This window comes from Orycteropus afer, unplaced genomic scaffold (assembly GCF_000298275.1).
Source record: "Orycteropus afer afer isolate SDZICR_OR568_19922 unplaced genomic scaffold, OryAfe1.0 scaffold00301, whole genome shotgun sequence".
NCBI classification, from domain to species: Eukaryota; Metazoa; Chordata; class Mammalia; order Tubulidentata; family Orycteropodidae; genus Orycteropus; species Orycteropus afer.
In genome coordinates, this window is record NW_006921888.1 from 3,079,963 (window position 1) to 3,086,812 (window position 6,850).

Here is a 6,850-nt window from a genome sequence, read left to right on the forward strand (position 1 = left end):
AATAACATATCTGACAAGGGACTTATCTCTAGATTTTATAGAAAACCCCAACACCTCAACAAGATAAAAACAAATAATCCAATTAAAAAATGGGCAGAAGACATGAATAGATACTTCACCAAAGAGGATATTCAAGTGTCCAACAAACATGAAAAAATACTCACGATCATTAGCCATTAGAGAGTTCCAAATCAAAGCAACAATGAGATACCATCTTGCCCGTGCACTAGTAGCAAAGTTCAACAAGATGGAAAATAACAAATGCTGGTGAGGGTGCAGAGTGATTGGGACTCTCATACACGGCCTGTGAGACTGAAAAACTATACAACCACTGTGCAAAGCGGTATGGAGCAGTATGGTGGTTCCTTAAACATCTGGAATTAAAAATACCATTTGACCCAGCCATTCCATTACTAGGTATATATCCTAAAGAGAGAACCAGGACAAGAACAGATATATGCACACTCATGTTCATGGCAGCACTATTTACTGTAGCAAAAAATGCAAACAACCCAGGTGCCCATCAACAGAAGAATGGATAACCAAACTATAGTGCACACACAGAATAGAATACTATGCAAGCCTAAAGAGTGATGTACAATCTGGAAAACATCACCAAAAGTAGATGAACTTAGAGGACATTATGCTGAGTGAAATAAGTCAATCACAGAAGGACCAATTTTGTATTAGTCTGTTATTATAAAAAGTCAAGGAAAGGTTTATATACAGAAGGAAATTTCCTTTGTTTATTACCAGGGGTTGGAGGGGAGGGGAGGGAATACTGTTAGAAAGGTAGAGACAAGTATTGATTTGGGTGAAGAGAAGGACAATGTACCAGATATGAGTGATCAACATGGTGGCATTGAGGAAGAGGAAGGCATAGAGAAGTACATGGGAGATACAAACAAAGATGAACCCTTTTGGATATACAGTACTGCAGTGTCAGTGAAGGCAAAAATTAATATACAGGAGGACAGATAGGTGAACAGGTTGAACTATTAGGTATGTCTATAGAGGAGGGAGCACGCCTGAGACCATGTATAAAGTTGGCAGACAATGTTTCTACAAGTGCATTTGTGTGTTCTATAAGAATTCCCATATATATAGTTTCCCAAGAACACGGTTTTAGTCATGTCTTGGCCACATCCTGCTATCCAGAGGGAGCGAATAGTTGGACCTGTGGGCTCGGGACCATAGTTGCAGGGAACATCAAACTCAATTGGCATAACATACTAATACAAAAATATTGTTCCACTTCCTAATATGGTGAGTACCAACTGGGATTGTAAAAGCTTGCAACTCACAATCTGGATACAACAATGGGTCTCTCTACTTGTCCAGAGCAAAGAAGAATGAAGAAAACCAAAGACATATGGAAACAATTAGTCCAAGGGACTGGTACACCATGGGTTCCTCAACCTATGTGACCATGAAACCAGAACTACGTGGTGCCTGGCTACCACTGTCAACCACTCGGAGTTGGATTTATGTAGGAGATCCTGGATGGAGTGGGAGAGCAATGTGGAACAAAACTCAAAATCATAAGTAAAAAGGGACCAGGTTTGCTGATCTGATAGAGCCTGGTGGAAACCCTGAGAGTATGGCCCCTAGCTGCCCTTCAGGTCTGGAATTGAACCCACTCCTGTGGCTTCCAGACAAACAAAAGAGGCATATGAGCTCAATGTTTACATTTGGTACCCATACTCCTTGGAGAGATCAACCATGGGAGAATAGAAGGGCTTTGTATGCACACAGAGACATCTGGAGTTGCAGGAGTGCATAGGAAGGAAGACACAGGGAAGAGGTAACTATGGGGAGAAAGTGGGAGGGGAGACGTTGCATTGTGGGAAATTGCAGTCAATGTCATGAAACAAAGTGTATGTGAACTGCTGTATAGAAAGTGAATTTGCTCTGTAAACTTTCACCCAAATCACCATAAAAATTAAAAAAAAAAATCAATATTCTTCATGAACATCATAATTCAAATAAGTTAATTCTCATTTGATCTTTCTTTTTTCATTGCCCAGCATATACTTGCATATGAGGCAATTGAAAAGACCGTGGCTTGGGCTAGGCATATTTTAGTCATCAAAATAACATGTTCAGATTTTAACACTTTAAAGAGATCTTTTGCAACAGATTTTGCCAGTGCAAAACATCATTTAATGTCTTGAATATTGCATCCATGACTGCTGGTAATTGATCCAATATAAGGCTTATAGGAAACAGCTCAAAGAATGTGGATATCGGAACACTTACTTGTGCTTATGTAGGACCAGTACAAAGACAAAGACGCAGTCATTAGAACAAAACAATAGGATCCTGTGTGGTTTAAAATCAGAAGAGTTGTACATCAAGGTTCTATCCTTTCACCATACTTATTTAATCTCTATGCTAATTAAATAATCCAAGAATTGGACTATATGAAGAAGAATGTAACAAGATTGAAGGAAGATTCATAAACAACCTGCTATATGCAAATGATACATCCTTGCTTCCTGAAAGTGAAGACTAGAAGCACATCATATTGATAAATAGATGAAAAATGGAGAAAAGATTGAAGTTATCAAGGATTTCATTTTACTTGGATTCACAATCAACATCCATGGAAGCCAGCAGAAAAGAAATGAAGTAACATATTGCATTGGGTGAATCTGCAAAAGATCTCTTTAAAGTTTGAAAAAGCAACAATGTCACTTTGAATACGAAAGGCAAAACATGGTATTTTTAATTGCTTCATATGAATGTGAAAGCTAAACAATGAATAAGGAAAACTAAAGAAGAATTGATGCACTTAAATTATGATAGCAGAGACTATTTGTTCTGATTACCTAGTGCCACTCTAACAAGAAAATACCAGAAATGCAATGGCCTTAACAAACGAATTTATTCTTACAATTTGGAGGCTTTAAGTCTGAGTTCAAAGTGCCAGGCTCTAGGGGTTGGATGAAAGCCTTTCAATGTTGGGCTTCAACTCTACCTTTTGCTCCCAGCCTACTGAATTTAGGGCTTTTCTTCAGTCAGCTGCTGGCTGCTGAGGCTGACAAGCCCAAGGTTGACAAGTAATAAGGCTCAGTCCTGATATTACCAAACCACAGGGCAAGACATTAATTCAAGTCCATTAAAAGTCCCAAGATTGCAAAGCATGCCAGGCTGCTGAAAACTGCTGAACAATGACTCAGCTACTTGCACGGTTCAGGCATGCCATAAGCTAGAGACCCAAGGCTTCTGCTTATATACAGGAAGCAGACCACATCCTTAAGGCAGCTACTTAGGTGGCCACAGTAGATTCTACCATGGTTTATTACTAGTCTCATCATGGAGAATAAGTACCACCAGCTGCCCAGCCACTCAACCAGGACTAGCCAAGTTGACACACAAACTTAACTACCACACTATTGAAAATACTATGGACTGCCAGAAGAATTAACAAATCTGTCTTGAAAGAAGTATAACCACGGTGCTCCTTTGGAATGAGGATGCCCAGACTTTGTCTCATGTCTTTGAACATATTATCAGGAGGAACCAGTCAATCCCTGGAGAAGGACCTCATGCTTGGAAAAGTAGAAGGTCAGCAAAAAAGAGGAAGACCCACAATGAGATGGATTGGCACAGTGACTGCAACAATGAGCTGCAGCATAGCAAAGACTGTGATGGTGCAGAACTGGCCAGTGTTTCATTCTGTTGTACATAGGGTTGCTTTGAGTTGGAACTGATTCTATGGCACTTAATAACAACAATAACAGAAAAATGTAAGGATTTTACTTTGCTATGGAAAGATTTGGGAGGAATATGGAAGCACATTATATCTTAGGGTATAAAAATGGATGTGGACAGATAAAATAATAGGATAATACAATGTAGACAAGGAATGATGGTTGCATGATAGTAATATATTAGAGTTGGTACACAACACCCATTTCTCTTGAGTTGATTTTTTCAGTCAGACCAACCCTACAAGACATAGAAGAACTGCCCCATGAAGTTTCCACAGCTGTAAGTTGCACTTTGTTAAGTGCTACGTTGCCACCTGAAAGGTTAGCAGTTCTAAACAGTTTGAAGCAGTTCAAACCCAGCAGCAGCTCAGTGGGAGAAAAGACCTGGCATTCTGCTCTCCTAAAGATTACAGCCAAGGAAGTCCTAGGGGAAGTTCTAGTCTATCCTATATAGGTTAACTGTGAGTTGGAATTGACTTGATGGCACAATACAATTTTAACAGAAGTCAACTGTCACATCTTTTTCCCACTGACTGGCTGGTAGATTCAACTGCTGACATTTTGATTAGTAACTGATTGCTTAACTACTGCACTGCCAAGCCTCCTTGGAGTTGGTGAGGAGGGAACAAATTCCAGGTATATTTTATTGTAGAGTCAATAGAATTTGCTTCTGAGTTGTATGTGAGATGAGAGAGAGAGAGAGACAAATCAACAATTACTTTAGTACCTTTAGCCTGAATTCCTGAAGTGTAGAAAAGAACTGGTTTATCCATGGTGACGAGAATAAAGAGATTGTTGTTTCACCTGTCAACTTGTTGTGGTAAATTAACCATACAAAGAATTTTTGATTAGGAAATTTGATATATCACGTTTCAGCATTTTGAAGTTTAAATGTCTTAGGAAAGATGAAGAAACAGAAGGAAACTAGGAAAGATTAACATGTAAGGTAGAAGAACTCAGATAAAAAGGTGTCATGGATGGCAGTTGTAGAAAGTGTTGAATGAACATTTCATTCATTGAACAAATGGTGTCAATAGTGAACAAATAGTGTCAATAGTTTAATTAAAGTGAGAATTGAATACTTACCAATGGATTTAGCACCATCTATCATTAATAAAAATAACCTTCTCAACTTTTGTTTCAAATGAGTAGTGAGAGTGATAGCCTTCAAGAGTTGGGTCAAAAAGAATGGGGAGAGATGGATAGTAGGTAGTAAGGATTTATGCCTGAAAGAATAATAAACAAAGGATGGTCTCTGTAGAGTGATGTAGGTCAAGGAAGTTTTTTTTCTTTTCTCCCCCAAGAAAGAGGATTTTGTACCCAAAGGCCATATAGAAAGAAATGATGGTATCTCAATTATTTTGTGAAGTTGAGATTCATAATCTACCACTTATTTAATTGTTCCATTGTTTTCATAGAAAGTTTACACATAACTGAATTTGCATATCAAACAGCTAAAACAGACGTAAAAGTGAGATAAAGATTGATCTTACTGAAAAATTACAAGGAATCTGAAGCTATAGTATCTCAGAAAACTCAGGAATACATGGCACATTACAAAAAAATATTAATTTAAATAGAAGTCTTAAAGGCTTACAAAGTTTTATTCCTGTATTTGCTGAAAGATCAAACATTTTCTTTCAGAAAGAGACAAGTAGAGGATGAAAGAAATAACTCTGACTCCTGGAAGAGTTTCCCAACTTGTGAGCCACAAGACCTTAGGTGTTTTTGATAAGAGTTTCACAAAATATAGTATGAACTATAAGGACAAGTACAAATGGAAAATAAACAGGTGAATTCCCCCAGTGAAAATAGGGGCAGGAACTCCCCTCCTCCATGCCTTTCTTTAGATTTTACTTAGATAATTGTAATTGTAAATGTTTACCTTTCCAATAAGTATGTGAATGTAAGTTCACATAATTCTCCTATAAGCAAAAAAAAAAAAAAAAAAATCACACCCCCTACCATGGAGGCATTTCTTACTGATAACAACCTTGTAGGACACAGTAGAACTGCCTGGTCAGGTTTCCAAGGCTGTAAATCTTTACAGCCTCATCTTTCTCCCAGGGAGCAGATGATATGAGAATTGCTGCTGACCTTTGGTTTAGCAGTTGAGTGCATTAAACGCTTTGCCACCAGCACTCTTAATTCTCTTATACCTTCCTATTTTTCCTAGAAGAATAGCATTAACTAAGATGGCACAGCCCTATCTCTGGGCCAGAAAGATTAGAAAAACTAACACATCTTTAAAATATGAAGGGAATGATTTTACCTCCTTATGAACATAATGGTTAAGATTTCTTTCTGTCTTTTCAATCTCTTTAGTGGATTGCCTAAGATCATCACATTCTGGTAATACTTATTCAATAATAAAACTTTTATTTCTCTAATAGTTCTCTGCAGAGAGTATTTTTGGGTTAGGTGAAGATTTCATTAATAATAACTTTTCTTCAATAGAAACTTACATTCTCTGTAGAGGAATAAATGAAGGCATTACATCTATGAAGTGTGAAAATATAAAGAAATATGAAAGTATCTGCTTGGAAATATTGGGGAAAACTAGAAACATAAAATATGATTACCTATGCTTCTTGATTGTATGTTTGATTGATTTCAGAGTGCAGAAGTAGCTAACAGTCTTTAATGTCTTCATCTTTAGCATTAGTAGTTGGTGCATAAATTTGAATAATAGTCCTATTAATTGGTATTGCTTTTAGGCATATGGATATTGTCCTATCATTGATAATGATGTATTTCAGAGTAGATCTTGAAATGTTCTTGTTATCAATGACTATGACAGTGTTCCTCTTTGATTCATCATTCGTGGCATAGTAGATCGTATGTTTATCTGATTCAAAATGGCCAATAGCAGTCCATTTCAGCTCACCAATGCCTATGATAGCAATCTTTATGCGTTCTATTGGATTTTTGACAACATACAGTTTTCATACTTTTTACATTCCATGTTCCAATTATGAATGCATGGTTATAGCCATTTCTTCTCATTCTGAGTCATGCTTACACAGCAATTACTTTTCTTCAATTTAGGAGAAGTTGACAATTTACCACAGTTTCTGACCTGTATTATCTTGGCCATGAGTCAATAATGGCAATAAGATACTCTGATGAGGAAT

At 37.3% G+C, this 6,850-nt stretch overlaps 1 pseudogene; it reads right to left on the reverse strand.

Annotated features, from left to right (window-relative positions):
- The window catches only part of LOC103206158, an 86,367-nt pseudogene extending 81,878 nt beyond the window's left edge, over window positions 1-4,489 (reverse strand).
- Window positions 4,490-6,850: the final 2,361 nt, after the last annotated feature.